The following is a 7,851-nucleotide window of genomic DNA, read 5'->3' as shown; positions in this document are numbered from 1 at the left end:
TAGCAGAGAGCTAGATCGGAAGTGGAGCAGCTGGGAATTGAACCAGTGCCCATATGCGATGCCGGCACTGAAGGCGGTGGCTTTACACGCTATGCCACAGTGCCGGCCTCTATATTTTCTTTTCTTTACATTTTGTGCATCTTCTCTGTTAATTTTGTACTGTGATGTCATTTTCCTAATAGTTGTTATGATCCTTTTACTCTAGTATTTCTTGTATGGGTTGTTTAGTGGTGATGAATTCTCTCTGTTTTTGACTTGGAAATTGTGTATTTTTCCTTCACCTATAAAGGATAGTTTTGCTGGCTACAGTATTCTTTAGAGTATTCTTGGTTAAACATTTTTTTTTCTTTAAAGATGCTGAATATATCATCTCATTGTCTTCTGTCCTGTAGGTTTTCTGCTTAGATGCCTCCTGTTAGTCTAATGGGTTTTCCTTTACATGTAATTTTATAGTTTTCTCTCCCTGTTCTTAGAATTCTCTCCTTATCCTTAACTTTTGACAATTCAACTGTAATATGCATTGGAGAAGGTCTTTTTTGTTAGATTCTAGTTGAGATTTGAGCGTCCTATATCTGGATGTCCATATGTCTTTCAGGAGTTTGGAAGTTTTCTGCTATTATTTCATTGAACAAGTTCCCAATGTCTTTTTCCTTCTCTTCTCCTTCAGATATCTCTGTAATTTGAATATTTGTTTGCTTAATGAAATCCCATATGTCTAATAGTTTTTCTTCATTTAAAAATATTTTCTTTTTGTCTGAGTTATTTTAAATGTCCTCTATATTATAAATAATTTTTTCAACTTGGTCTATTCTGTTTTTGGAGATCTAAATTTTTTTTTGTTTCATTAGTTGATGTTTTATCTGTAAAAGTTCTGATTATTACTTTTTTTAATTTTAATTTTTTTTTTGACAGGCAGAGTGGACAGTGAGAGAGAGAGGCAGAGAGAGAGGTCTTCCTTTTGCCGATGGTTCACTCTCCAATGGCCGCCGCGGCCGGTGCACCGCGCTGATCCGATGGCAGGAGCCAGGTGCTTCTCCTGGTCTCCCATGGGGTGCAGGGCCCAAGCACTTGGGCCATCCTCCACTGCACTCCCGAGCCACAGCAGAGAGCTGGCCTGGAGGAGGGGCAACCGGGACAGAATCCAGTGCCCCAACCGGAACTAGAACCCGGTGTGCTGGCGCCACAAGGCGGAGGATTAGCCTAGTGAGCCGCGGCGCCGGCCAGTTCTGATTATTTGTAATGATTCCTGTCACTTTCTTGAATTTCTCATCCAATCATGCCATTTTGTCCTCATTTATTTGAGCTTTATATATGTATTCTCTTGCATCTCATTGAGTTTCTTTAGTATTACTATTTTCATTCATTTTTTGACTTTTTATAGATTTTAAATCAGTATATATATCTGGAGAACAATTGTGTTCTTTTGTAGGCACCATACTTCTTTTGTTCTCCATATTTCCTGTGTTTCTTGTTGATGTATGTGTATCTGATGTAACAGTTCTTTCTTCTTTATGAAATAGCTTTCATTAGTATATGTCTGCTGAAGTGAGCACGGAATAGCTTTCATTAGAAAACACTCTTTCATTTATATGGAATTCATGGTGTCAGTTGGATTATTTCTTCAGCTTTGCTTTAAAGAGAGCACAGCAGTGTAACCACAGTGAAATCTTCAGCTGTAATCAATGCCAGGGGTGTCTGTGAGAGTGACAGTTGTCTACAGCAGTTCAGGGAGGTAATTGTAAGCCTTTGGAGTAGATGTAGGCTACCTAGGGTATGTATCTTCAGACCCCAGAGAATTGGGTGTCAATCATGCTAGGGTTTATGATAGCCACATTCCTGGTGCTGTGTGATTCAGGTCTGTCGTCTTGTCTCATCAGGCAAAACTGAGTAATGCTGACATTTCCAGCAGGAATAGCTCTGGCCCTGAATATATTTGATGTGGATGGGCTCTTCCCTAGTTCTTGAGGGCTAGGCATAAGTGATGTTTGGTCTTGTAGCACCAAAGTCACAGTCTCAGCACTGAGGGATGCAATGAGATCTTTCCCAGGTCCCATAGTTTCAATACATGCTATGTTGGAGATTGTACACTGGCAAGAGTGGGTCTAGAGCAATGAAATGCAAGTGGTATCTTCCTCCATTCCTTCACAGTTGTTTCAGATGACTGAGGAATATTGTATTTCTAGTTGCAGACCCAGAGCTGCAGGGCAGGAAGGGTATCTTCCCAGGTACCATGGGACAAGCATAGGTTATGCTTGTGATTGTGCATTCATGGCCCTGTGTAATGTAGATAGAACCTTTCCCAGTTTCCACAGGGCAAGCACAGCTATTGTCAGGAATTATAGAGACAATAATTGTTTTGTCAGAACTTCAGAACTGAGTGCCAAATTATTCACAGGTTACGCTAGGGATTGATTGTATCCTTTCAGGCATTGGTCTGCAGCAGTGTAATGCAGATAGCATACTCCCTACATCCATGGATTGAAGTCTTGGCATTATATGGATTATAGCTAAAAAAAAAAAAAAGTCCCAGTTCCAAAGGAACATGACTCAGAGGGTGCCTTATGCAGGTCCCACACAGTGATCATGGGCTATACTAGGAATAGGGATTGTGCATTAGCAGGTGAAATCTGCAATCAGTAGAATTCAGATAGGACCTCCCCAGGCCCTTAAGGGATCCTAGTTGTCCCTGTGACTTATAGAACTAACAGTAACAGTTACAGAGCTACAGGATGCAGTGGGGTCCTTACTCCAGTCTCACAGGGTAAGTGCCAGTTATGCTGAGGATTGTACACTAGAAGAAAATAGCCTGAAGCACAAGAATGCAGATAGAGCCCTCTAGGTCCCACATGTGAGTATAAGTTACTCCACAAATTATAGCACCAATAGTCTGTCTCCATACTGCAGAACACAGAAGAGATTGTTCCCAGTTCCTACAGTATATTAATGGTGTTGCTGGTGTTTGCTGAGGGGACTTCCTCAGGTCAGATACTCTGAGCTTGTGTGTTGACTGCTGCTGGCATTGAGCCCCAGGAAGCAAAGGGGGGATTTCCCTAGAGTGGATAAGTGTGACAAGCTGCAATCCTGCAGCTTCAAGATGCAAAGGGCCTGCTGTTTGCCCTTTGAAGAGCCCTGGCTCTGTGGTGGCAGGCTACATGCTGTCCCCTAATACAGAATGGACTTCACCAGTTGTACTGCAGAGTTAGAATTTGGGACTTTTTGGGGTTGGAAGAGTCAATATGGGATTTTTTTTTTTTATTGGAGCATAGCAGTCCTTGGACCTAGTTAGGTTTTGAGACTAAATTTAAGGCTAAAGAGAGCTATGGAATTCTCTAGTAGTTTGAGTTGTTGTTCTGTGGTAATGGTTGGGGTAAGAGAGTTTTTTGCTTACCTTTTCCTGACAGGGTGGAATCCCCTCAGCTAGGGAGCTGGGATAGGAACTGCATTTCCTCTTGTTCCTCTCTGTTGGTTTTCCTGTCTGTGGTGTTTAGAGTTTCTGCCACTTCGTCACTGAAGTTTTTCCCTCAGTTATTCTCCAGGAAATGTGACCCTTCCTTTGTTGTTCTTGCTCTTTTTTTGTGGCAGAGATGAGTGCAGACCCGCTCTATTCTGCCATCTTTGATCCAAACATCTCATTAGAGAATTTATATTCTTTTTTTAACTTTTATTTAATGAATATAAATTTCCAAAGTACAGCTTATGGATTACAGTGGCTTCCCCACTCCCATAACTTCCCTCCCACCCGCAACCCTCCCCTTTCCCGCTCCCTCTCCCCTTCCATTCACATCAAGATTCATTTTCAATTCTCTTTATATACAGAAGATCAGTTTAGTATATATTAAGTAAAGATTTCAACAGTTTGCCCCCATATAGCAGCACAAAGTGAAAAATACTGTTTGAATACTAGTTATAGCATTAAATCACCATGTACAGCATATTAAGGACAGAGATCCTACATGAGGAGTAAGTGCACAGTGACTCCTCTTGTTGACTTAACAAATTGACACTCTTATATTCTTTTTTTTTTATTTTTTTTTATTTATTTATTTATTTTTTTTTTATTTTTGACAGGCAGAGTGGACAGTGAGAGAGAGACAGAGAGAAAGGTCTTCCTTTTGCCGTTGGTTCACCCTCCAATGGCCGCCGCGGTAGCGCGCTGCGGCCGGCGCACCGCGCTGTTCCGATGGCAGGAGCCAGGTGCTTCTCCTGGTCTCCCCTGGGGTGCAGAGCCCAAACACTTGGGCCATCCTCCACTGCACTCCCTGGCCACAGCAGAGAGCTGGCCTGGAAGAGGGGCAACCGGGACAGGATCGGTGCCCCGACCGGGACTAGAACCCGGTGTGCCGGCGCCGCAAGGCGGAGGATTAGCCTGTTGAGCCACGGCGCCGGCCAACACTCTTATATTCTAAAGAAATTTCATCCACATAGGGCACTGTGATATATAAATGTTAAAGAGAGTGAAAAGGGAAATTTTCAAGATTTTGGCTTGTTTTTGATATTTTCATTCATCATTCTTGGCATTTTCCTGATGATACCATTCTTATCCTTAGTCGCATCTTAATGTTTCTTTTTTGTATAATAGATCTATTACCTCTTCATTATCATGACTTTGTCTCTCCACCTGAAAATCTCCAGTGGGGATTTTCAACTGCTACCTAGAGGCCCTCTGCTCAAATTACAGGATTCTTCTGAGAATAGTTTTGTCCTTTTTTCCATTGTTGGTACCCTATTCTTGAATCCAGTTTCACTGCTTTTATATTAAGTTTAAGGTTAACCATTCTTAAATTACCAGAATATAGCCTAGTGTGATTTTCAGTAAACAATTTAAGGTAATATGTTACATATATTAAGAATTAGCAACTAATCATCCCAAAATACTCATTTCTCATGGTGTAGAATTTATAAGGTTAATTTATATATTGTTTGTTGAAAAATAAAATTCCCTGACTTATTAAGTAAACCCTTCTTCTATCCCTTTGCTATTTACAGGAATAAGCAAAGTTGGCCCTCCTAAACTGTTCACATTCTAGTGCTATATGTTAAAAAGTAAGAATACTCTCAAACCCATGAGAGTATTTCAGGCATGGAAAGCCAAGACACTCTGGCAAAAAAAAAAAAAATGATCTAAATGAAAGATCTCCGTGAGTGAGATCCCAGTGGAAAGAACAGGTCATCAAAGAAGGAGGTACCTTTCTCTGAAGGGAGGAGAGAACTTCCACTTTGACTATGACCTTGTCTAAAGAAGATCAGAGTTGGCGAACTCAAAAGGCTTCCATAGCTTTGGCAACTCATGACAAGAGCCTAGGGTGATTACTGATGCCATAAACAAGAGTGTCAATTTATTAAGTCAACAACAGGAGTCACTGTGCACTTACTCCTCATGTAGGATCTCTGTCCTTAATATGCTGTACATGGTGATTTAATGCTATAACTAGTACTCCAACAGTATTTTTCACTTTGTGTTTCTATGTGGGTGCAAACTGTTGAAATCTTTACTTAATATATACTAAACTGATCTTCTGTATATAAAGAGAATTGAAAATGAATCTTGATGTGAATGGAATGGGAGGGGGAGTGGGAAAGGGGAGGGTTGCGGGTGGGAGGGAAGTTATGGGAGTGGGGAAGCCACTGTAATCCATAAGCTGTACTTTGGAAATTTATATTCATTAAATAAAAGTTAAAAAAAAAAGTATGTGGAAAAACTGAATTCAGAGATAAATTTGTTTAGATGTGAAAAAAATTGAAATCCACTCAGTTTTTTCATGATATGTACTTTCCATGAAATCTCTGAAAATCCCTTGTATGTGTGTATCTTTTAATTTGATGCATACTGCTGGAACATATTACTGAATTGAATTTTCAAAAATTATACCATTTACACTTGTTCCTGAGGTGGTGGAGAATACAATATTAGGAATCCATATAAAAATGGGTATTTTTAATCTTTCTAATATTTGATAATCTAATAAAAAGATTTTATGCTTCTATTGAAGTACTGAAACTGAATTAAATTTACATTGGAGCAAAATTTAAAAAAAGTAAGAATAAATGATTCTCGACCTACATTTGAATCATATATAATAAATCATTCACTTAATACATAGAGCTCCATGATATGCTACTTTTGGTTTTCTAGTTAATGCTATTTGTCCCCTTTGTAATGTTTAATTATGAGATAAATGCTTAGCCTACTGTTTGAGATGCTGATTGGGATGTCTGCATGTCATATTGGAGTGCTTGCGTTTCAGTTCCAGGTCTGCTCCCAATTCCAGCCTCCTGCTAATGTGCACTCTTAGGGGCAGCAAGTGGTAGTTCAAATATTTGTGTCATCCCAAATATTTAATTGAATTCTGGGCTCCTGACTTCAGACAATCCCAGAGCTAGAAATTGTGGGCATTTAGGGAGTGAATCTACAAATGGGCGTTCTGTTTCTGTCTCTCTCTCTCTTTTTCTCTCTCTCTCTCGGTCCCCTTCTTAGACATTTTTTATAAAATTAAAACTACATAAGGACATATATAACTACCATAGAGCCAAGTTTAGGTTTTTGTGTTGTTTCAATACTTAGATGAAATAGGTTGATTTATATATATATATGTACATATATATGTTTATATAAAATATAAAATAAATTAATTATTGCCTTCCATCCTCCAGTCAGTCCTGTCATTGTTCTTCTGATTCAGGGACTTGCCAAAATTTACATATTGCCACAAGCTTTATTTTTAGGAATGTTTTTCTTTCTCAACTAAAAATCATTGCTGCATATAAAATTTCCATTTATTCACTGATTTGAAAATAATAATATATGGTACTTTAATGACATGTCAAAAGAGCATACAATGGAGTAATTCTCCAAGCTATACTTGCAGGCAATGCTTCAGTGTGTAGCAATTTGTTTTTAAAACATGGCAGAGCATATGGCCAAAGGGAAGTGAATGCTAGAAGGCATTATCTCTATTATTTATTCTGGAATATCTCCAAAACTTACTACATTCCCTAATAAAAAAAAGAACATTGACCACAAAGCTATCCTGGACCAATATGTACAAATCTACAAGATCATCTCCAAATGCGCTGAGAAATATAATACATAAAGTGTTTATGGTATCAGATAGTGATTCATTGGAGCTTTAGTCAAAAGTGCCAGAGTCACACATAGGTTGCTCCTATTCAGATGTCTCCCAAACAAAATTTGTTCAGGAGTGGAATTGTCAATATAAACATCCTATTTTCTTGTGATCTGACACTCGTGGATTCTTACAGGATGATGAAGGTTAATCTTAGGGTATACATAACCATCAATTTTCCATGGTCTCAAGTGGGCCTAGTACAGTATGGGGGTAATTCCAGATAATCAGTTATGATACAGTCATAAGAATTTGGATCAAAAAGGAAAGCAATGATTCTTGGCATATATAAATAAAAAATTAATAAATTATTCTCTTTTAATGGCCATAGAATTATTGGATTTATCTTTCTTTCTGCCCTTTAAATTTTTGGAATTATCATTTAAGTGTGTCTAAAGAAATGAGGAACAGATTGGGGAGAGAAAATAATTTTCTGTGAAGACACTTCCTAGAACAGATTGTTACTATCTTCATGTCAGTCTTTAACCATGCTGTGCCAACATATCTTCTTCTCAACCAGGGTGAAGGTGAAATATAAATAACTATGTGACTTAAATAATGGAATTACAAATACCACTTTATTGTATAAAAATTGTCAGACCTTCTGGATGATTTAGTTTTTCCCTTTTCCATCACTTGTTAATGAATACTAGTGATACTATCTAAAACAAAGGAAAACACAGGCTACAGTTACCTAAGACATTTTTTACATGATAGTGATAATGCT

This window comes from Lepus europaeus, chromosome X (genome assembly GCF_033115175.1).
Source record: "Lepus europaeus isolate LE1 chromosome X, mLepTim1.pri, whole genome shotgun sequence".
In the NCBI taxonomy this organism is placed as follows: Eukaryota; Metazoa; Chordata; class Mammalia; order Lagomorpha; family Leporidae; genus Lepus; species Lepus europaeus.
The sequence above is the reverse complement of the archived record's forward strand: the minus strand, read 5'-3'. Positions refer to the sequence as shown.